Raw genomic sequence first — 24,807 nt, 5'->3', positions numbered from 1 at the left:
TGTTATAACATCTTTATTAGTATTTGAATTACAACATTGTTTAGAATGGGGCCTGTTGTGCTAAATGCTGTACAAACCTCTAGTCCCCACTCCAAAGAGTGTCTAGTCTGATAGACAAAGGATGGTAGAAAGGGAGTATAATTACCTCCCTTTTACAAATGTGGAACTGAAGCACAGACAAATTAAGTGAATGACACAAAGTCATGGTGAGTGGGTAGCAGAGCAGGGAACTGAACTAAAACAATCTAAGGGCTTGTGGACATTAACATTTAACTGGCAGAAAGCTGGGGTATGGATTAACTGTCTATGTAGACCCTGCTGACACACATTAACAGTTCATTAGAGTGCTTTGATCTAGTCCTCTTGGAAATGGGACTAGCTCAGAGCGCTCTAACAAACTGGTAATGTCCTCAGCACGTGAACAGTTAGACCACAGCAGTCTAGTGCGGGGTAACTTCACAAACCATCTTGCCACAAACTAACTGTTTGTGTAGACAAGCCCTAACTCCCGGGCTAGTGCTTTAACCACAAGACCATCCTTCTTTTATAAATGAACCATAATTTTTATAATAGCTGTGAGGGCTTGTCCAGGATATAGACTTGGGACCTCTTGATCCTAAGGAAAGAATCCTACCCTAGAACCACAACCCCTATTTAGCAATTATTTTCTAAGGAAAAGAGAAGATGCCTAATCCCACAGTTCTTGTGCAAGCAAAATTCCCAACACGCACATACCCCCATCTACTTTCTAGTTACTACATCTTCTGATAAATGTCAGAAGTTGTTGCTGGAAGCTGAGTAAGGAGGAAAGGTAATAGGAAACACTTGAGATTTATATAATTTTGTTTGCACTGCTTCTGAATACATTGAAATGATTCTGGGTTTTATTTTTTGCAAACCTGCTGAGAATGAGACACTAAGGAATCCCTGGCTTCCCAATTCTGCATGCATATAGAATGCTTAATGAGGTGTACTTGTCTCATATTTGTCTTCTATTCTTGAAATATACATTCTCATAGCTGATTTGGAAGTAATAGGATCAGAAAATAGAAGATATAAATCATATGTGGAGATAAATGGATACATAGTAGTGAACTCTCTCTTGCAGTATTGTAAATATTAGCGAGTACAATAAAAGTGAAATTCACCACTATGCAGGACAATCTTTAGGCACCCACGTTTGAAAAAAACTTGGCCATTGTGTACCCATGTCATGTCCTGTTTCTGACAGTGTACAAGCAGGTAAATCTTACAGGAGAGTAAATTGTGGAGCTGATTTAGACTGCAATTGGTGGCTGGCCTGTGACTCCCCATCTGATTGGTTGGGTAAGGGGGCTTATTCCAATCCGCGGAATGGCAGAACAAGGAGCAATGATCTCAAGTTGCAGTGGGGGAGGTCTAGGTTGGATATTAGGAAACACAATTTCACTAGGAGGGTGGTGAAGCACTGGAATGGGTTACCTAGGGAGGTGATGGAATCGCCATCCTTAGAGGTTTTTAAGGCCCGGCTTGACAAAGCCCTGGCTGGGCTGGTTCAGTTAGTATTGGTCCTGCTTTGAGCAGGGGATTGGACTAGATGACCTCCTGAGGGCTCTTCCAACCCTAATATTCTGTGATTCTATGATTCTATGAATGCTTGAGGTAACCCACCAGTGGAGAGTGGTGGGGAGACGGGGGTGAGGGGCAGGTAGTGGTTTTGGCACATGTTCTAGGTCACATGGCCAGGTCTAGCATATCAAAGGTTTAACAGAGTGGGACAATGCAGAGTACCTAGGTCGTCACCTGATTTTAATTTGCTTCAAGAATGTTTTCAGTTGATAGAAAAACAGCATGTTCCTATGGCTGTAAAGATTGTTCGCATTCATTGTTGTATTACCTGAACTCTTACGATAAAGTTGTAGCCATTTCCTTAACATTGTGTCATGTTTTCCTTTATGTGTAACCATGGCAATATACAGTTCTTCTCATGTTTTGGAAGAATTCCAACTAAAAAATTCAGGCACCGTGGAAAAAGTCTTGGAAATTCCCTTAGTTATTCTTGTAACCCTTCTGCCCATCTAAGTTGGCAGCAACAAGGGCCGGGTCCTGTATCTAGGGGTTCCGTTTCAATAGCACAATGCAAAACTGGCTCGAGCCCCCACCCAGTGACCTGGGACAATTACATACCACCCCCTGGGTGCCTCTAAGAGGCAATACTTCCCCTCTCGCAAGCACGGAGTCTGAGTGTAGCAGAAAATGTTTAATAACATGAAGTAAACGACATCAGCATTAAATTGGAAAAACACCACAAACAGGATTCATAACACAAACCATGAGCAAAAAACCCACCCCAGCACACTGGGCTGTGTCCTTTCCCTTGGGTTCTTGAATCCAGCAACCCAAAAATCACCCAGAGTCCCCAAAGTCCAACACCCCCAAAGTCTCTTGGGTCCTGCAACCACCCAAAGTCCCAAAAGTCCAACAAACCCCAAAGTCTCTGTCCCTGGTCAGTGCAGCCCCAGAATAAAAGGGGGGGCAACGCAGGGTGTTAAGGGGCACCTTACGTGATCCGAGGCCAGCCGGCCGTCTCTCCATGGGGTTCCGCCGCAGCCTTCACCACGAGCCAGTCCACTTCCAGCCATCCCACAAACTGCTCCACTCACTGACCTGTGAGCCGCTCCAGCCGTCCCCGCAAACAGCTCCGCTCACCATTCCTTGGGACGCTCCAACCAGCCCTGCAAGGCTCCGCGCCGCTCACTGCTCCTCCAGTAGTCCCCACAAATTGCTCCGCCAGCTGCTTAGCAATATAGCTTCAGGCTCCCCCACTAGTTAACACAGCACTCAGTGATCTCAGCTTTTAATAACTTTAGCTCTTTTGTGATTTCAGCTCTTAGCAATTTCAGCTCATAGTAGGGGAGCCCCAGTACTAGTGCACCATTGGCCCAAAGTGAATTCAGCTCAGCAGCCTGTAACTAGACTCCTAATGAAATCAAAGTTAGCTCTGACATTTAACAGTGGAGAGAAGAGATAGTGCAATTGGTGTTTCAAACCCGGGGGGGGAAGGGGGGGCATACCATCAGGTACAAATACCTGTCACCATCCTCTCTCCATTCACTGGCTTTTGTAACCCATGCCCCTTGTCAAGCAAGTGCTACTTAGGTAATGGTGAAGGACTCACTCAGTCATTCTGTCATACAACAGTTCCACTGGCCGTGATTCACAGAATCAGGGTAACAAAACTTTATTCTTCCTGCCCCAATAACAGAGAAAACTGGGGATCCCACACCAGCCAAAGTAACCACTTTGAGTTGCTGTTGTTTCATGCCAGGCGAGTGGGTGTGCCTATGCAAACAAGATCAGCCCCTGGAGTTCTTTTCCACACTCTCCATAATTCACCACCAGATGTCAGGGTAGAGCTCATCCTGACTCTGCTTACATCCTGTTTACAGAGATGCCCCTCACCAGGGGGGAAATTCAGAAATTCTTATTCAGTTTTTACTCACTTAAAACTCTCATTGACATCAACAGGAATTTTGCCTGAGTAAGACATTAATAGAAAATAAGGATTTCCGACTATGGCTCTTATGCATTAAAGAACATAAACAAAATATATTAACCATAAAATACAAAATATGTTCCCATACGTTATTTTGATTTTAAAATGAGTAATTAGTTGTCACTTGGCCTCTCTGCTATACATAAAAAGACTTACATGCTATTTGATTTTACTTATATTTTCAGAACACCTTTTTTTTTTTGTAATACCTACTGCCCCAAATATTTCTAGAATAAATTATGAAGCAATGAGAAAAACTAAACCAATGTGTGGCACAAAAATGTTGCACAGACTAGGCAGTTCTGAGAAAGAGTTAAGTGTCTTCATTTCCTGCATTACTCTTGAGTAAACCAAGTGGAACCTTGAGGATCAATAAAAAGACTATAAAAGAAAAAAAAACTGAAGAGAAATTCACCTCTGCAGCCCAGATACATTTTACACATCAGAGGAAGTAATGATCAATATTTGTTGGCTAATACAAATTTTCTTCACAATTGAAAATCCTATCCAGTTAAACTGTGAAACGTTTAAACAAGACAACGTGAGATATGGTTTTCTAAATGAGATAAAGAGGAAGCAAAAAGCTCCATTACCAGTCACAGCACACCAATCCTGGCTTCCAGAACCCAGCTCCAGAACTGTGAAGATAGGGTTAGTTGTCACAACACTTTCAGTGCTTGTATCTACCATCATGGGCAGTTGGGTAGACACCCAGGTTCATATTTTTTGTTCTTTTAGAAATAGTTATTAAATATTAAATATGCTCTTATTTTCTGTTTGCCTCATGTTTCTTTTAGCATATTGGTCTATGCTTTCTTCTCCAAGTAACTTGATGGTCTCAATCAAAAACTTAGGAAACATTGAAAATGGTTGCAGGTACCTTTATTAATTGACTTGTTTCTGATCAGCTGAAAATCAGGAATAGCCTCTTGCCCTCTTTTGAAGTAATTCTGAACGTACCTTTTTTAATAAAGGTGCTGTGGACAACTATCACTCTGCTGCATCAGCAACAATTGATTTGCCCTTTATTTACTGAATACAGTGATTCAATAGAAATAAAACCATTTCAATGTTTCCAACTTCAAAAATAAGTAAAACAATGGGGCCATAATGTTTCCAACAGCTCCAGTAAACAACTTATCTCATCTCAGCTTTCATTTAGCATCATGAGACCATTGTTTTAAGGTGCATCTTTTCAAAGCAGGAGGCATTTACCCTGTGACAACATTCCATTTGAAGGGTTTCATTTCAACTATATTAAATCTCAAATACATTCAACAACAAAATAGAATATCAGGCAATAGTGCACTAGCATGTCAGTTGCTCAAGTGCAACTGTGATAAAGTGGCTAGAGGTGAGAATTGGAATTGAGAGGGGCTAATCCAAACCATGAAATCTTTTCATTGGTTCCAATGAGCTTCAGATCAGGCCCAGGACTCCTGCATTCCAGTTGTAGCTATCTGACTGATTCACTATGTAACCTAAGCAAGTCTCTTATTTTATCTATGCTCAGTTATTCTAACTGTAAAATAGCTATAATAATACTTACTCAATTTATCAAGGTGTTATGAAGCAAAAATGTCTGTCAAGTATTTTAGTTCTTTGTGTGAAAGGCACTATATGCCTTGCATTGCATTGTATACAGTGTTATTATTTATTGATAAAAGTTTCTTTCTGTCTGATATTGCACCGGGATAGTTTCTTAATTATTTTAGTTTTGTTCTGTCATCAATTATTTTTTCCCCTGTATTTTCAAACAGAATTTATGGATGGAGTTTAAATAAGTAGATTCACAGCTAAGGGAGAGAAGACAGAAGAACATGCTTTGGACAGATATGCTTGAATTACATACATTTCACCAAAGGCACGGTTCATGTGGACCAGACAAAATGTATTACTACCTTATAAGGAAGGAGGGGAGAACTGAATGCTGGAGTTCAAATACATATAGTAATTAGAAAGGACATTTATTTCCAAATGTGGAGATCTTGACAGTAAAAAAATGACAGAGACTCAGTACTACAGTGAATTATAAATGTCAAATTACTACGATGCATGTAAAAATGTATGTAGCTATTAGGAACTAGACTCTACATTCACGCAAAACCTCGCTGTCTTTATCATCCTCTTAAAACCCTCTAAGGTGTTCTATCATTCACTGTCAAATTTCCTACATAAGATAATAAGACACATGTCAGACAATGTCCAAAACTGCTTCTTTGCCCTTTTAGGACACACCAATATACTTCCACATTTTAAGCAGAAAAGAATAGTAAGCAGGAGAGCTGCTTAATTATTAAAGGTAAATTACAGAATGTTTTCCTTCAATGTGAAAAAATCTAATATATAGTGCACAAAGTGCAGAGGAGGGGGGAACTAACAGTGTGTATTCATGTATTGGCTGTAGACTCAGTATTCTGCTAGGGTGCCATAGGATGCACAATAAAAAGAGATGCTAACTAAATTTTCATGTGCAAGAGCATGTGTTTAATTTGCAAGATGCTTTGTTTAATTAAAAGGTAAATACCATTTATAATTCTTCTCACAGACAGATTTAGAGCAGCAACAACACCTACAGAGTTCTCAAGCTGCCTGCAGAATTTCTTGGATGCATCTAATCCATACAAAGGAGGGCACATTTAAAAAATAATAATAATGCATTACTTTAGTTGGTGATTCATTTGTTTCCAAACACTATTGACTATAGGTTCTATAGACAGATGAAGGTTAGTTGTAAAATATTAGCTGCACAAAGCATGTAAGATAATAGATCATGGATATCAGTGCTGAAAAATTATTTCATAAAACTTAATTTACTAATAAGGGGTAACACTCACCTTGGGGCAGAAAGCCTGCAGCAGGCTTAGTTCTTAGGCTTATTCACAACTGTCTGCCTAAAGCATGTTCTTACCTCCTCTATACCTAACGGTGGGATTTGATGTTGCCTAGGCTCCTTGAAACAATTCACCCTTTTTTGAGAGAGAGGATTTTCATCCCATTGCTTTCCCTAGATGGAGTTATCTCCTTCTAAGCAATTCCAGAGGATAGCACCTCCCTTTCAGATAATTTAAGGCACTCACACTCAACTTGTAATATTCAATTTCGCAGTAAAGCTACATGCAGTTCTTTAGGGTGCAGTATATTTTTCTACTAGACACCAGGGTCTGATCAGAGAGCTCATCTTTATACCGGATCTCACACAAAGCATAACTCTATGAATCTGTGCTGATTATAGGAACACTCCCTAAGGTGGCATGCCACATGTGAGGCAAAGTGACCAAATGGACCGCAGCCATCAAGAGGCCAAGAAGACCAAGAAGTCTGGAGGGGAGCAGTTGTAACAAATGGATTGGCAGAAAAAAACAACAAATGTATTAACATTCTGCTATGATATTTTCATTGTTGTGTCATATCAAATTGTGAGGTCACATTACCCTGTTTACATGGTAATGCTATACTGTCGGAGTGTCATTTAGAGGCTGTTCAGTGGCCTGTCTGTCCACAACTGATAAGGAAGTGTCTCTCTAATTTTGGAAAGTGAATCACCGCTGCTCTGAGGGATGATTTTTTTCTATCACAGCAGCTTTAGGGGTAACACCTTAGCCCGTATGGTCATCTTCCACATTTTCCAATGGGAAAGTAGACACGCTCTCATTTTGTTAGTGCCACTTCAGAAAGCTGCCAACAAAGAAGGGTAGGATGTTGAACGCCCAGATATCTAATATGCTAGAGCTGGAGCCTGATCTGCTCAAAGGATCTGCTTATATCAGCCTCGCCTCTTGAGAATCACTGTCTGACACTCCCAGTCCAGTGTTCATTTAGGCTCAGTCTCAGCTGAGCTACTTCTAATGAAAACATATCTGAGAGAGTTACAATTTGCTGTACTCATATTTTTCCAGTTTTTCTCTGTAATAATTACTCCCATAAATATTGTCACTTTGCCTCAACTCCATTCTGTGCTCTCTATTTGTGTTTTTATTCTCAAACCCCAAAACTTGTATGGCAAAAGACAATGATAGCATTTATTAGAATAATAGCACCTACCAGTGCTGGCTGTAGCTAACGATCTGTCAGCATTTCCCTTTTTAGTCTAGTTACAGTAATTTTATTAGTTGGTCAAAAGACTGTCATTTGGAATGAAACTTGGCAAAGAAAATCTCAGAGTGAAAGTGATTTTTTTTAATATATGCAAAACACTCAGCAGAGAAGCTGGCTTCAACCAACCAAAAGCTGGAAAATCAGAGGTAAGACTGAAACTTTGTCTTTAAATATATTTGATTCTACCAATGACTGCAGAGATTATATGTTTCTATGCAAATGACCTCAGAACATTTTTTTTACATACTGCTTGAACCTCAAATCCTCAGCACACCAAGGTGAGTGAAGGCTGGAATTTCAGTTCCAACTGTGTTTACTGACTAATGTTTTTTAAGACAGACATCACCTTAACAGAGTTTTATATGACTAGCTGTTATATCTTAAATGTAGTGCCTAAAAATCACAAATGAGTTTGGTGCTTCTTTGTTCTGGGTGCTATATCTATACTTAATAAGAGACACTTTTTAGCCTGAAAACATATAATATGAACAAGCAAGGCAGAGAAAGGAGTATTATTATCCATATTTGGAATATGGGGAAAGGAGGAACAGAGAGATTCTATGACTTGGCATAGGGGGGATTCAAACCTAGATCTCTTCTTGGGCCAGTCCAGTGCCTTAAATACAAGATCCGCCTCGATATTTTGCAAAGTTACAAACCTCAAACATCACAGGCCCATCTGTCCAGCTGATTGCAAAGGACTCAAAGTTTGGAAAACTGTGGCCCATGTGACCTTATGCATCAGTCATATGCCTGAAAAGGAAGCAGGGTGTCTTTTTGGACACTTTGTTTTCAGAGTGAAGATCTGAACTGAGGTTTTATAAGTTACACACTGAACATGACCAAGCTTAGACATCGCTGTGAATTCGGCAGTATGGGTAAAGATACTGGAAGGATAAGTAGACAGTCAAAACCTTTCATCAATATACCATATATTTTTGCCATGCAAGGATCCCTGTTTTGACCTTTTTTTCACTGCTACCACATGGCAAGATATGAATCAAGATTAAACTTGTCAAACTAGGCTTGATTCTGGAATCCTTTATGACCAAGATCCCACAGAGAAGTGACTGCTGTTGATGGCAGGAGGCATCAGAGAGGTTCTGCTGAGGCAGTGTATTTTAGCCATCCCTGTACCTGCTTTTAGCTAAAACTGCTGATATCATTTCAGTCTTTTGTCAGGGTCGGTATGTCTTTAATTCACCAAAGAGAAAGGGCACCGGGCAGAGCTTCTCGATGCCAGCAGACAGGCCGGCCACTCCCACGACGGAAGACACTTGCTCCAATGATGTGTGGCATACGTGGCTTACAGACATCATGTCCTTCAGTGAAGCTTCGTGTTCTGTGGATCTCCTCAGTATAATGATTATTTCTTTGGCTGATGCTGTTTTATAATAAATCTAGATCGTATCTTTTTTTTTTTTTGTCCCAAAAGGCAGTGAAATGTAGATGAAAACAGTGCACATCCCAGTGTCAGGAGCCATAATGTATAGGATCGATCTCATAGACCCCTGTCCTGGTACTCAACTATAACTGGTCACTGTTGTTTGGTCTGCCTCTTTCAACCAGGTGGAGCTGATCCTTGTTCTCTCTGCAGTCTCATTTCCCAGGCTGTGCATAAGAGAGCGTCTCTTTCAGTAAACAACTACAGGCAATAGGCATAAACGCACATTAATGCATAACCACATGTCAAGGTTTGAGTGAAAAGTAAGGAACGGGGCTTCTAAGAACCTTTGCTGAACAATGAATGCAACCTGCCATTCGAAGCAAGTCGCCTAGCTCGGGGTTACACCAGCTTTCAAATGCAATCCACTCTGCTTCCCAAGACACTGAACTGGTTTGCTGCGGTATAATAGCCCCTTTGGGCTTCTGGAAACTTAAGGGGCAGCAGGACAGCGAGAGGTCTGAGACCTTGGGCAGCTGCTAGATGACTGGATTAAACTCCAGCCCACTGATAGCTTGTCTGAATCCAGCCTCTCTCCATCTAGGGCAGTGAGTATGAAATGTATCCCAGTCAGCGCGGTAAACTTTCCCCATTGCAATGATTAGAGCTTCCAGAAACAGGAGCATCATGCTAGTGGCGGTGGGCCATTGATTCGACCGCCAGAGCAGAGTCGCCCAGCCCAGCTCCGCACAAAGCGGAGGGGAAAGACTGTTTTCGGGTCTATACACACACACATACACACACACACGAGAGAGGGGAGCCCCGAGTCCCGCCAACCTGTTCGGCATTGGAAGGTTCGTCTCTGCGCTTCCTCCAGTCCGGCCAGCAGGGGGCTCCTTCGCTCTGCCTAAAGCATTCCGGCTTTGGCTCCGACCAGGCTGGGGTTGGGGGGAGGGGAAGGGAGGAAGGCCAAATGTAAGCGCTAACGATCGACAATGAGCAGGCGTCATTGCCAGCCGTGATCGGAGCCGCACTCGCAGGACTCAGCTCTGCAGGGCAGGCTGCCCCGCGCGTGCCGCTGCCACTTTCCCTCCTCCTTACCAAAGCTTTGCTCTGGCGTCCTGCTAATAATCCCTGCTCGGCCCCCAGGTTGGCAGCCTGGTCATGGCAGGTGCCCCTAAGGCAGAGTCCTCCGCATGGGAGGGCCCTTTACAAAGCGCGCCCCGCTGAGGTGTGTGTGCAAGGAACAGAAGGACGTGTGCGGGGGGGGGGGAGGCGCACAGGCGTAGGCGCGTCTCTGGAGCTGCAGCTGCAGCCACACAATGGTGGGGCACAGCTAGGCAGCGCTGATCCTCGACTTGCACTTTGCTGCTGCTGCCGCCAGCAGAACTCGATGTTACCCACGCAACGTTCCAGGCGTACATTTCCCCTCCACTGGGAGATGCAGGGGCCCCTTAGCGCCGCCCGGACGGCTTGTTCCAATGGAATATATGATCGGTCTTAAGCATTGCCCTTTATCTGCTCCGTGAGCTGCATCTCAATGAGCCAGTTCCTGCACCCTCCATCACTCTGATCTGTCTCTCAGTCCTGGATCTGAAGGGTACTTGGAGGAGAGGGGGGATCACAGAGCTTGGTGGTCTTTCCCCCCTCTGGGGACGCGCTGGGCTAATGGGCCGTGCACAGTTTGCATCTCGGAACAAGTGGCCTTCCTAGGGAGATGCACTAGGGCGATAGCCCCTCTCAAGAAGCGCTCCCCGTTTTAAGATCATTAGCTGGTATTGTGCCACACAACTTCTCACAGCAGCACAAACGAAGGCATTTATAGCGCTTTAATGAGCGTCTCTCCGCCGGTTTGTCTGAAACATCTGTGGAGATGGTGCATTTTTATAAAGCAGCTTCTTTCCCTTGCGTTTGAAAATAGAACTCTGAGCTGAAAAGCTGGTGATTAAAGCGCGCGCACACAGAAAAACACCCGTAAGGGCAGAAAGTTCATTAAACAAAATGATCCGTTTTGAATGTTAAACGTTACCAAATGGACATGGAGGCAAAACTGCAATGTACTTCTCCGCAGGCCAAAGGACTGTTTAACTTGGTGACTGTAAAAGTTCCTAACAAGGCAGCATTTTATTCCCCTTACATATTCTGCTCTCCTTGTAAAAATACCAAATAAGAAGGAAGCAGCATGTGCGAGCATTTTCTTGGAGTTCATTAGACTTAAATTGCTAGGAGGCTAGGGAAGATTGCCTGTGCGAACATAGGAACTAGCTTCACCAGATCTTTACATCAGAGAGCGCGGATTGTATGGCGGGAAAGCCGGGAATAATATTTGCATTTAATTAAAGTCAGAGGAAGAGCGGTCCGCCCAGTAGCAATGCATCTTTCCAATACTTAAGATAGAAAGCCATAGGAGACATCTTCCTTCCTGTGTAAGGTAAATAAAGATTTATCCAAAACAAGAGGCAAGGTAACATTAAAAACTCCCTAACATGGGGGAATTCTTCCCCTGGACGATCTGCGAATTGGCCACGATTATATTATTGTAGTCATAGCATAATTTCCCAGCTCCTTTGTGACATATAAGTTGATGCTTCTAAAGAGATCGGAATATAAAAGATAAGATGCAATTTGCTTTAGGGTTGAGGGGCACAGTTGGACTCTTTCCGGCAAGTGGCCTGCTGCGCTGTGGTGACATCATTATGCTCTGCTTCTCACTGAATGTTGTCAGTCAGTTTATGGGGGCAGTGGTACTTTCTTTAAAAAAAATTCACACTGAGTGTCAATATTTTTATTTGTTATTTCAGAATTTTATTATAGGCATTGGTTCAAACGTGACAACAAAGCGGGGAAAGGCTTGTTATCGTATCACTGATCTTTATAGAGAAGAGATGCTATTAAATTATCTTTAGCCTCGCAATTAATAATTAGACTGCTTTAGCATTTCCTATGACTCTGGCAAGGTACTTTGCATGCTATTGATTGAGTGTTCTGTTGTGATGGGGAATACAGGTCTGAAGTACAGCGAACCGTCACTGCGGAAATCATACCTGACAGAGAATCAAAATTTACTGAAATTTCCCTACAGAAATATGAAATGATCTCTTATCAAGAGGCAATGAACATTCTTCTTTGGGTGGCTGGGAGGCGAGCTCTGTTTTTTCTCCATAGGCAGTTCTAAGCTGTCCAGTCTAAAGACAGAATGGCTAATTTAGTGACTTGCCTCGTTTGCCAAGCGAATTCTCTGGGAGTGAGTCTGACAAACGTTAGTTTTAATAGGGAGAAAGTTCCCAGGTACACTCGGAAAGTCGGAAGAGCTCCTTGGCGCGAGGAGGAATCTCCCACTGTTTGTGTGTAATGTCCACCTTTTCCTGAGACACCCAGAGAAGATATACCTTTTCCTGAGATACCCAGTGGGAATTTGCCCAGGGAGCTTTCTTGTCCTATACTAATAAAACAAGGTTCAAAACTGGCACCTTGGCTCTTTCTGGTTCCTTGGCCAGAAGTGAAAGGAGGGCATAACATTGAAGGCACAGAGATGCTATATATTAACAAATCTCTCATCTAACGCAATCCACAAAGAGCACCTGCTTCTAAAACATGGGTTTCCTGATTTACAAGCTATAAAAGTCCAAATGGAAACAAATGTAATGCGAAAAAGTTGACTCTTTAAATATGGGGACAACGTCTAAAATAACGTGATTGCCATACGTTTCTTTCTGATGTGCAATAGCTTTGTCTAGGACTTGGAGCATGACCTGCAGAGGGCAATAGTTGGACGCAAATGATAATAAAGGCATTTTAGGCTCGGATCTGTGGCTCTGACCCAAGAATGCTGTGTAGCTAGGCAGTAGTGCTTAATTAACGTATACTGAAACAAAAGATCGGGTAAATTGTTTGATTTGTCTTTAGGCTACATTTTCAAGGCTAATCTAATTCATAACTGTTAGGTTTATTCTAAAGAGATTAACACAAACTTCCAGAAGACACATGCAGTTAACTCCAGAATTACCCTAAACACTAATTGTTTACTGGAACATTTACATTCAGACATTCGGATGATTATTTATTTACATATTTATTTATTATCTGCTGATTGTATGGTAAAGGTGGAAATGAACAGGAGCTTCCTGATGTTGCAGCGATGACAGGAGAAACGTGTAGACTCTATACAATGAGGATAAAATCACTAAGTGCCGTATTCAGTGCTAATAAGTCTGGGCACATGTGGCCATTTCAGCACTAAGCATGTGGACAGCAATCATCTTATTTGCATTATTTTTTATTTCCCCCTCTAAATTCTTCCTCAGAGAAATGCATGCCAGACTGTATTTGCTTTGTTTAAAATAATAAAAAAATCTGTTTTTTCTGGTCAGTGGGGACATTTTTTATTGTTAGTGATGTATTTATTAGAGACAAGAATAGAAAATAACGGTGGGGTGTATATTCTCTTCAGCTCGCTCTATCTATATATTTAAAAAAACGTCGGGAAAGACGAGAAACTGCAAGCAAATCGGAGTTTTGGCAGCAAGAGTGTCTGCAGATCTGAACACATTCACACACACCATCTCTCCGCCCTCCCTCAAAAATCATATTTAACTAAGATTATGTCAAATTTCAAGGATCGGAAATGTCTTGCCCAAAAGCCTTTCCCATAGGAAAAAGTCAAAAGGTTCCTGGCATTAAAACGACCTTGCGTCAATCCTGATGAAATTAGCATCGCTGCATTTTTAGATACTTGCTATGGATGTACTTTGATCACGGTAAGAAGAAGTAATAGATTTTTTTTATCCCCCAGTTGAACAGGAGTGTTCTACTTTTCTAGATGAGAATCCGGAGACAAACATGTTAAAGCCTTTTAGATTTACAGGCTGTGTTTTACTTTTCTTTAAATGCAAGCGATGGGAATTACTAACCCTGGTCAAGAAAATTTCATTTCCCCCATCCCGCTAAACGGCTCTGGTCGACATATGTTTGTTATCAGAGAGAGGTGCTATGAACACAGAGCCATTTTCTTAGCAGCTTTTTGACTGTATGTTACCATAGTCCCACGCGGCATTGGTCCTTTCCCATTGGGAAGTCATGAATAAGAGACTATGAAGCTTGCACGTCAGGTCTTCCTCAATTAATCCACCATTAGCATGTTTGGGATCCACTACTGGATGGTTAACAGCAGCTTTGGTAACTGTATGCTGTCCATAACCAATTATGCTCTGCTAAAAATGAACTCTGCAGACCAACCTTCTTGAGCTGTCAGTGTCTCCCGTTTTCCTATTTTAACGTTTGTATGTAGTGGCAGGCGACAGATGGTGTAGATCAGATCGATTTGATTGCATTAGGCGATTTTTTTCCTCCTCTCCCTCCGACTCCTTTTCTGGAAGCCCACATCATCTGAAAGGCGATCGCCGGGGACCCGGAAAGCACCAGCAGCCGCCGATGTGTGAAGGCAACTGGGCACGGCCAGCCAGAGGCGCCGGGCTTCGTTCCCAGGGCACAGTAATCCGGCACCAGGAGAGAAAGCCGCGTTCTGCTGCCCAGAGCCTATTCCCCGACACATATCAGATGACTCCCTGGTTTTACACACAGTTGGAGTTCTGCTTGAAACCTGGATTTAAAGGGTAAGCGCATCTCAATAGAGGTGGATTTGTGGCAGTTACTTGGGTATGTGGCGAGGAGCGAAATTTCAGAGATTTTTAACGGAGGCAGCATTTTTAACCAGGAGAAACCTTTCCTTTCTCCCCCTCCCCGCTGCCTGAGGACCCCCTAATTCACAATAATATTCCACACAGAGAGGCATCGCGTCTCCCCATTGATTGATATCCCCCCTCCCCTGAATTTCGCTCTGTTTGGCAAAACGGGGCAGCTCTCTAGCTCGGCTTAAACCTCTATTCCCGATTGCCTAATTGTTAAATCCCTCATTCCGCCCTCTCCCCCCCAGTCATCGCAATGATATTTGAAGCGGTGCCTTCCTGGTATATTTCAAGGGGGCATTGGCTGGGGGGCTCCGACACCTCCCGTTATTACAGCGGGGAAGCAGGGAGGGAGGTTCGAATAAACATGGCTTTCAAGAATCCAGGAACAAAGGTACTTAATAGCGACGCGAGCTTCGCTAAGGGCATCCACAATCTGCAGAGGCAAAGGTGTGAGTTGATCAGCAAAACGCCAGTGATGGCAGGGGATTTTTATTCCTGGTGTGTTGAGTGTGTGTGTGTGTGTGTGTGTGTGTGTGTGTGTGTGTGTGTACTGGCTTGGGGGGGTACGGGTGGGGTGGGGGAGATCCGACAGTTTAAGGAGGTTTGAATTGAATATGCACCCAGAGGCAGTGGTCTCGTAGGAAATGGTGTTCTCGTAAGTCAGGCTGCCCCAGTGAAGCAGCCACAAGCTTTGCTTAGTGCTCAGAGCTTTCACTTGCGTTGCTGGCGCTGCCGGGAGCCTCCAAGGAGTGAACTGTCCACCGGCTCCGGGTGCTGAATGCGTTCAACCATTTTGGTAGGTGCTGTATGGGAGGGAGGGGGCGCAGAACAAGGCAATCACTGCTCTGGAGTGTTAAACCGGGGGGCTGCATGATCAAGTTTAGGAGAGATCTTTATTCGTGGAGAGGGGTGCTAAGGCATAGGAAAGAGAGGGGGGCAATCTCATAAGGGAAACTATAACATTATTCCCATTGTACAGGTCTTCTCTTGTGCAAGAATTATATTCGAAAAAAGTTTGGACGTCTGTCTATTTATTGATGCATTTGTGGAGGCGAGGGTCTTTATTCGAGGGTCTTTATTGTGGAGTTGTGTCTTTATTCGAATTTCAAAGAGTATTGGTCCAGCTTTAACTCTATGAAATGTTTTCTTCATGAACCGGTGCATTTGACTTTCTCAAACGGCTTTTGTTCAAGTTGAAGGAAACCCGCTACATCAGTTATTTTAGCTCGAATGCCAGAACAATCTGTCAGGTAGCTTTAAATGTTACAGTAGGGAAAATGATCATTTGTTTATTATTTATTTTCTATCTGCCATTTAAAATGCAACCTCAGAGCCTCCTGTGTTCAAGGTATATTAGAAAGTCCACCGAAATGAGATTAAAATATAAACGAGTGAATGGAAATTGTGTTTTCATGTAGCTACCAAAGTCATGTTCATTTTTATTATTTATTTATTTATTCATTCATTCAGGAAACGGTCTGTGTAACAATACACAAAAAATGCTAGCCTCTTGCATGTGTTTGTAGGAAGCATCTGTCAGGAAAGCCAAGAAGTAATGTTAAAGAAGGAATCTGGAATAATTGGAAACATTTTATATTAATTTCATTTGCAATCGGATCAACAAGCTGGTCAGTTACAGAACACACGGGATAGTAAGAGCCATGCATGCTGCATAATTACTCATGACTGAAGAAGTGTATAGTACCCACACAATTTGCAGAATTTAACTGTATTGCCATGTTTCAGAGCCCCCACCTTTTCTAGAAGGACGCTGTTCTTAATATTAACAGCTTGGGTGAAACAAAATCGGGAACATCCTAATTGAAATGCAAAGTATATTGTGCAATGACGTTTCAGATATCCTTTCTATTTAGTAGGTGAACAATAAACCTTTATTATCACAGTATCCGCAGCAGGATCATGAAACAAAGCCCCCACCCCCACCTCCTGGTAAGAGTCATGTTGATAAGAGAACATTAACAGAACGACTGTCTCTGACCGTCAAAATCTCAGGCACAATTTGGGAATAACTTTTTTGCGATTCTCCTTTGAAAATGTTTGCAGGAATGTAGAGGTGATAAGGTCTCACTATGGAGGTGTTCTCGCCAGTTGCACAGTAGTGCAAGTAAAGTGTATATTAGAACGGCGACTGTGTTACCACACATTAGGATACTACAAAATGATGCCTAACCCATTCAAACGGAACCAGCTTGTCGATTCAATGGGTGCCAGATATTCTCCTCTTTCCAGGCACATGGGTGAAAGGAAGTTTAATGATTTCATACTGCGAAGTATTTTTCGCCTTAGATGTTAGCTCATCAGACAGGCCTGAAAGGAAGTGCCTAATCGTAGCGAGCTCTAATGCTTTTATTTAGTTAGCTAGTTTGTTTGTTTGTTTATTTATTTATTGGATGATGCAGTGGGGGAGTGTAAGTCAGGACTTGTAAGATGAATTTCCAAATGCACAGATGAAATTCTCTCAGGCAGCTGCTTCTTTATCTGAGTTCCCCCCAAAGCCACCTAAGCAAACAGATTTGTAATATTTGTTTGCTGAACTGTGCATCTCCTTCACAGGGATCTGTTGCTGTGAATGACATCTATTCCAAGCACCCAGAGAGAACTGATGGAGCACACAGATGGGAATAGGATGCCAGGCAAGCACAGAGGAAGAAATCAGGAAATCACCAGGTAAATTCAACCTTACTTTTATTTATTTAATTCCTTCTCACCTTGTCTACCAGAGTCTGTCTGCCCCAATAAGGCAGCAGTACCGCAGAGGGAATGCAGGCGTGTGTATTAAATGCTCGCTTCTACCTTTTGCCTTTACAGAACTGGAAGTACAGCAGCCATTGGATAATGGGACGGGATCACTCGGCAACTCTGTGGATTCTCCTTCTCCTTCCTCTGTAGGGGAAATATAGTTATGGATTTATTGCCCCGGTGCAGCAGTTCCAGCAGCAGCAGCAGCAGCAGCCTCAGCAGATTTCTGACTCTCTTCGGTGACGGGTATTCTTGGGTGGATAATACGGATTACGTTGTTATTGCTTAAGAATACGCGTAGTCGAGGAGAGTACCCGCGGCAGGCAGGCAGGCAGCGGCCGCCCCCAGCCCAGCAGCTGGCTCCTAATCTACTATAGTTGCCAAGGTAGCCCCTTTTTGATCTTTTCCTGCACTTTGCTATGTCTCTCTCTATGTCTGTGATTAGGTGATCCCAGGGGTTGCTATGTACACGGCAGGGGTAGGAGACTCTGGTGATGAGTCTAGTCTTCTGCATCCTAGGCTAGTTCCCCACGGCTTCTCTTTCCCCAAAGCGTGTGCGCGGGAGGGGCTGCCGAGCCAAAACCGTGTCCGGCTGGGACAGTGCCGAGCCGGTGGGGGGGGGGGGGGATGTGACTATGACCTTTGTCCTCATGTGTCCCCCACCCCCTCCCCATCAATGCTGTGAAATACTGAGAGACCTTTCTGGTTTGGGCACTTAGTAGAGCGTCAGGCGATGGCTCTGGAATAGGCAGAGAGGAGAGAAAACCTGCCGCGACCTAAACCCGGGGGAGAAAAGGGGAATCGCCTGAGATCGGCTTTGTAATCCGTTGCTTGAGCTGCATTGTTGCCAAGGGGTCTGTAGGGAGCTGCCTGGCTGGTCTCCTGATGATGGCGGGCAGGTGTCGAGGGCTGGGAACGGGGCTGAACGCGGTTAGACGCGCTCAGAGGGGGGCCCTATCCCGCGACTCCTGCGCAGGCATCCTGCCCATTGGCTTCCACTGGAGATTACATTGGTTTCCGTGGGAGGTTTGGGTGCGCAGGGGACGCAGGATGGAACTTACCTGGTCCTCTACCCCTGGAGCCCTCTTGCGCTGATTCCCTTCGAACACGATCCCTGGTGCAGTGCAGGACCCGGCATAGGGAGAGCGTGACAAAGCTGCGCCAGGACGGGCACAAGCAGTTGTTTGCTGATGATCGGTTACACGTAGGTACCTTTATTCCCAGTGTGGGTCTGGCACTAGCCACGGGCTAAGCAAGCAGCCTAGGCACTATTTGGCCTGTGCAAATTCAATTCGCAGGACATCAGTACCCAGAACACACAGTCCGCCCGCCCACGCTGCCAGTGCATTGTAACATTTCAAACATGGGTCCGAAGCAGGTTTTTTATTCTCCTTCATATGGCCTGATGCTGACAGTCGAGGGGGCTCACTCCTCCGTGGGATTGGCCCCTGGTGTAAAGAGACCCCACAATAGAGCTCACCCAGCTTGCCCCTATGCTGGACTCTCCCGGGGTCTGGGACCGCACAGCGCACCCATCTGCCTGCATTCCGCCGGGGACGATTCTCGCCCTAATCCTCCTCTACGGATTCAGGGAAACTCAGCTCAGTAGCTGGGCAAAGAGAAGACAAACCCCACCTTGCCTGCTAAAGACAGAGACATGGGAAACGCTGTCAAGTCCTGGACTTGGCAAGAAGCAACATGGGGCCAGAACTAGCACCCCAGCGAGTGCCCTAGAGCCCCAGTTTCTTTTTTTCTGTCAATGCTAATCGCTTCGCTGTGCTCAATGCAAGGGGTGCAGAGGAGCAACTAAACACTCCCAAGAGATCTACTGGCCTCCAGTAGAACGCTACAGGTCGCATGAATTCCTGGGGAACTCAAGTGACAGGAGTTAATCTAAAGGGCAGCTACCCAAAGACGTTACACCTGCTGGAGCATTCATATAGGTACAGCTAGACAGCGATGGACGGGGGATTTGCTGTTGAGTTAAAATTTCCCCATCTCAGAGTATTTTCTGATTTCTGCTCATTCCCTCACTTCATCTTTTCCCTTAATTAAGCAAATGAACCTCCACCCTAAATTGCCAGCTTTCGCTCAGAACTCTTTCCTGACAAGAACAGGGCAAACTTTTTTTTTTTTTAGCAAATCCGCCTCCAAGTCAAAGTATATCCCCATGGTCCCCTTTTTAACACTGCAAACTGCTGGTATGGTCTGTGGCCTTCTGCAACCGCCGCCCACAGCCAGAACAAGAGCCCTTTGGGGCAATGTAATATTAAGAAATAATACGCAGACGCAAGAAGGCAAAACAATGTTTTCCTTCCAGGGTTTTGGGAGGGGGGGGAGAGGGTGTTATTACACAGTTTGAATTTTGTTGAGCTCAAAAGGCGATAGTAGATTTTGTCCCGCCGACACGCTTCAGCGATCTCAACTTTCTTGCTACCCTGTCTCTGTTCTTGCCATGGTGCCTCTAGCCCAGTCGGCAGCGTTCGAGCTGTTCACAGCACCTTCTCTGAACTAAACCGAGAGTTTGATGCATGTCGCCCAGTGTAGGGAAACGGAGGCAGGTACCTTTTGGAAGGAGCCTTTTATGGCGACAGCACAGTAGGCACTGCCTAGCTTTGCTTTTTTTTTAAATAGAAAGCTGCCTCCCCTTTTCAGAGAGAACACCCGAAAGGAAAGAAAGGTGTTCTGTCCATCTTGATACTTCTGCGATCGGTGCTGAGGGAAGTCCATTGTCCATCGCACCCGGGCACTGTGGCCAGGCTAAAACCTGCAACAAGGGCTCATTAGAAGGGATTCTTGGGGGAATGTCAGAAAATTCCTAGGCGGGAGACCTAAATCTAAAGGAAATCACAGCAAACCCTATTTAACTGAGCCGCGCAATATGCTGGACCCTGTAGTAGTGATTGATCTAGAATGATTAATCAACATCAATAGCCTTTCTCCATACTCACACATAAGTTCCCAACAGGAGCAGCACTAGAACTGTGCAGATGTATTTGCCAGTTTACGAGCTTTTCTTTTTTTAACAAGAATATGTAACGGCAAAAAGCGAATAGCTTTAGAAAGAGAGGGAGGAAATTAAAATCTTAAATCACAATTGGCTGATTTATCTTGGGGATTAACTATTTTGCTTCAGGAAATAACCACTTTGCATAGGCTGCCATTCCCCACTGGTCAGTCCTGCTCAGGATTTACATCTGTAGAGTAACTACGTTGTATGTGCTATTCAGCTGGATACAGGTGCTGATACCGGCTGAGCCTGAATGTCCCGTCGTGTGTTACCGTGTTACAATAACACACAACAGTCTTTACTCAGCTGCAGCCGGGTGCTAAAATGCGCTTTCTTTACTACTAGCGCCGAACTAAATCCTGAAGTCCTCGTCTCCCAATACCATTTATGCTTTAGGTGACAGTAAAACAGATGGCCTGGCTGCTTAAGCTCACGTTTTCCTTCTTTTGTCAGTCAAGAATCCCAGCCCCTAACTTTGTGGTTTATAGTTTGTGGCCCTGATGTTCTCCCGAGTGTATCACAGCCACAGAGCTGGGGTTGCCAGTTTGATCTCTTCCTATCAAATCAAATGTAGGCAAAGAAATCCCTGTCGGCTACACAGAAGGGGAAGGTTCATGTAGGGGCCTTATCTCAGGAAGTGTATGGAATACAATAGACTGAAATGCTAGGGGCTGGCAGGCTGATGTGAAAAAAATAGGCTGCAGGGCTAAACTTCCCACTTTTATAAGGTAACAAAGGTGGGGCATAGTTTGGACAAAACACTCGGCCCACCTATTCCAGCCAACATAGCTTAGCAGCACAGCTAGAGTTCTGGCTGGAAGGTGGGTTAGCCTTTAAACTGCGGAGCTCAGATTGGAAATCAAAGCCATGGCATTCATACCCATCACCTTCCAGCTCACTCTCGCTCCGCCCCGCCCCACATACAGTAGACACAGAGACATTAGATAGGCACGCAGGCGCACTCATCCACAGGCTTTTTTTTTTCTTTTTCTTTTTAAACTGGTAATAGTGGGGAGCCTGGCATAATCTACGCAGACTTTTTCCCTTCCCCCTTCAAATACATAGATAATGCCACTTTTTTTTATGCTACCCATGTATAAATGTGAGCGCAGTGAATTAGATTAGAAGCCATTTTAAGGCAAACACAGAAGTGTGGTGTCGAAATAGAATATTTTAGGATGGAGCCTTACATATACTCAGTTATTAATATGATTATTTTTATGATAGTCAAGATTTTAGTGGTGATGAATTTGCGCATATAAGGTGGGGCTCCTCGAGAATTTCTCTCTCTTGCATAGCAGTGGAAAGACCATCTATGTTCTGCTTAATTATTTCAAACTGCTAAAGGACTCTTACCCTTCAATAGACACTGTAGCTCTCATTGTGACACAGACATATGTAGATCTGTTATTCTTTAGACATTTCTTTTGATAACAGCACTGTGATCATCTTGGTTCTCTAATACCACTTGAAAGCAGAGTTTTTATTTGTAGTTTCCTATGTTCAGCGGCTGCAGAAATAACGTGAAATTGCACTTTAAAAAGTCACGCAGAAAGCTAAGAAGATCAGTTGCTAAATGATAGTCAGTTTTAGCACCGTCACATACCTATGTTCTAATTGCTGCAAGAACAGCAATTGAAACGCCAGGTTTGTATTATAAACCTTCCTCTGATCTAAGCTCTTAGTTGACATTTTCCCTTGAGTCATGACTTAGAGTATTATCATGAGTTCCCCTTTCATCACACAAAGGATGTGGTTTTGTTTGCTTTTTTGTTTTGGTTGAGTATCTTGTGCAGTAAAGATTGGACTTAGTTTTATCCATAAATATAAGCTTAGCAAAACATCTTGTTGTACTTTGTTTCTTATAGCTACTTTCTCTTTAATACGATTAGCTGTTTCTGCTGAATAATACCTTAATGATAGGGCTGATGCATTTTTAATGCATGTACTCTTTGTCATTGTCTAAATTAACATTTTGATGATTGTAGATTTTTTTCCCTCTAAAATCTTTAGGGGATTGCTATGTTATGTGCTTACTAACAGCTGAAATATAAGGTCTGATCAGAGAAATATTAGGTGTGGTCATCAAAATTAGTTGGAAAATGTTGTTTAAATGCTCAATAGCATAAAGGCTGCTAGAATTACATTTCCCAACAGCCTTCTTAAAGAAACAACCTTTGAGTTTCAGTAGTAACTCTTGGGATCTGACACACACATTTACATCCAAACTCATAAAAATCAGCTAGGCTTGACTTCCAAGCAACACATCAATAAGAATAAGCTGTGCATTCAAAGGGCCTGATTCTGTGAACATTTGGCTTCAGTGGGACTTCTTGTGGGAACATGATTACTCATGTATACAGCTAAAGCATTCAGGGCCCAATTCTCCCATTCAAGTCAATGGCATAACACCAACTGACTTCATTGTGGGCAGGAGAGGGTCCTAGTTCCAAAGGTTTTTAACAAGATTTACAGCATTTATTTCACTAGTTTTACATGTGAATCCTGACCACTGAAAGTTTAATCTGTTCTGTAAATGTCTTAATCCTGTAAAGACTTGCCTATGAGTAACTTTACACATATGAGCAGTCAATAGGGCTATTGTGTGTCTAAAGTTACTGGTGTGTAATTCTTTGAAGGATTAGGGCTTCTTTTGTAAACATAACTGGCTTTAGGAGTAAGTCCATAAAAACAATCAAATGCTACCCTGATTTAGAAGTCTGATCCTGCAAAGTGCTGAGCCGTTATTGAGAAATGCTGAATCCTTTCAGCTCCCACTGATTTCAACAGGAAGTGAGACCGCTCAACCCTTTGTAGGAATGGGCCGTTAAGTCTGTGTAACCCCATTGGAATTGCCTGGGTGCAAATGAAAGCAGAAGATGTCCCAAGAGAAGATTTGCTTTATTAAATATAAGAGAATTCATTTCTATTTTCCACTGCAGTCAAAGAAACACCCTGCATAGGTCTACTCACAGTAGCTAGCACTGCCCTTGGTAGTAAGTGTTTGCAGGCTCAGGTCCTAAATTAATTGGTGTGCACTTCAATCTGATTTCATGTACTCTTTCCCATAACAAACACCTCTCTGATACAGGTAAATACAATTTGCAGAAGGGCAAATACATGAAAAATGGATCTTGCTGCTATAAGTCTGATACAAACAAAAAAAAGTCTAACTCTTGCAGTCCCGACACGGGCTAAAGTCCCACTGACCTCCTCAAGGACTGCAAGATTAGACTGTGATCTATGTTCAATAGCCTCCTCCCACATGCAAATTTGTCAAAAACAAGGGTCATACCACAAGGTACAGCACAATAACTGGATTGCATAAGGTTAGGTAGGTTTTATTTCTTTCTGACCAATCCTGCTTTCTGATGCATCCAAGAGCCTCACTGATTTCAAAGGACATTTGGGGTTCACATAAAATGTAGGAACGGGCACTAACCATTCTGATTTTATGCTCAAGTTATTTATATAATAATTAATTGCACTTCACCCACCTAGGTGACTGCCAAGATTCAGAGAATTTTCTTCAAGAAACACACATGATCTGTCATCTATCCCTCTGCACCTTTAATTGTGCTTCATGAGGACTAAACAAACTGGCCTTTTCCTTTAGATTTAAATCTCACATTATTGTATAGCTATACAGTTGGAATTTTATGTTTTATAAGCATTGTATATAATTATAAAATGAAGAACAGGAGTACTTGTGGCACCTTAGAGACTAACAAATTTATTAGAGCATAAGCTTTCGTGGACTACAGCCCACTTCTTCGGATGCATATTTATATTATAATTATAAAATGGGCTTTTGTATCACTTTTTAAAAATGTAACATTTTATTATAAAGCAAAAAGAAGAGATTTATTACATTTAGCTATTATATTATCCACTAACATTTTGTTGAAACCATAACCATAACACCAATTACAAATCATCACAAAATGTTACAGGATTCAACCTGTATCCCCTGAAACATTTAAATATGGAAACATTTATTAGAGAATCTCCCCAGAACCTTACATTCCTTAAATATTTATGATTTAGAAACTAAAGTTATTCAAAACTCAAATGTCTCATCGGTCTATTATGCATTTTATCATATAACTAGCATCCATAGATATGAAATGAAACAATATGAAACAGCGGGCCCTAGAGAAATTAGGGTAATAGGTGGAAAATAACAAAAGGACTCAGATAGGAAAAAAATCAGAGCTCATACCAACGCTGGAGAAATAGCCTGAAACACACGTATTCAAAGGGGCGAGAATCCTGGAGAAGTGTAAAGTTGTAAGAGGCCTAGAGGTGATAGTGGAGAGTAAATTAGACATTA

At 43.0% G+C, this 24,807-nt stretch overlaps 2 long non-coding RNA genes across 3 annotated transcripts in view; one reads left to right on the top strand and one right to left on the bottom strand.

The window, feature by feature from the left end:
* Positions 1–5,485: 5,485 nt before the first annotated feature.
* Positions 5,486–10,252, bottom strand: LOC135973025 (uncharacterized). Its single transcript, XR_010589708.1, has 2 exons — positions 9,855–10,252; positions 5,486–9,244 (listed from the first exon to the last, which is right to left on the bottom strand). It is a non-coding gene; the product is annotated as an uncharacterized LOC135973025 (long non-coding RNA).
* Positions 10,253–12,417: 2,165 nt separating this feature from the next.
* Positions 12,418–24,807, top strand: part of LOC101931593 (uncharacterized) — a 39,111-nt gene continuing 26,721 nt past the window's right edge. Inside the window, exons 1-3 of one of the 2 annotated variants that reach the window (XR_256336.4) lie at positions 12,418–14,629; positions 17,279–17,392; positions 17,534–17,849. This is a non-coding gene — a long non-coding RNA (uncharacterized LOC101931593). Of the gene's footprint in view, positions 14,630–17,278; positions 17,393–17,533; positions 21,513–24,807 lie in introns of those variants that run through there. The other variant, XR_006172279.2, reaches the window with a different exon arrangement.

This window comes from Chrysemys picta, chromosome 8, assembly GCF_011386835.1.
Source record: "Chrysemys picta bellii isolate R12L10 chromosome 8, ASM1138683v2, whole genome shotgun sequence".
NCBI classification, from domain to species: Eukaryota; Metazoa; Chordata; order Testudines; family Emydidae; genus Chrysemys; species Chrysemys picta.
This window is presented reverse-complemented; position numbering and strand designations above follow the sequence as displayed.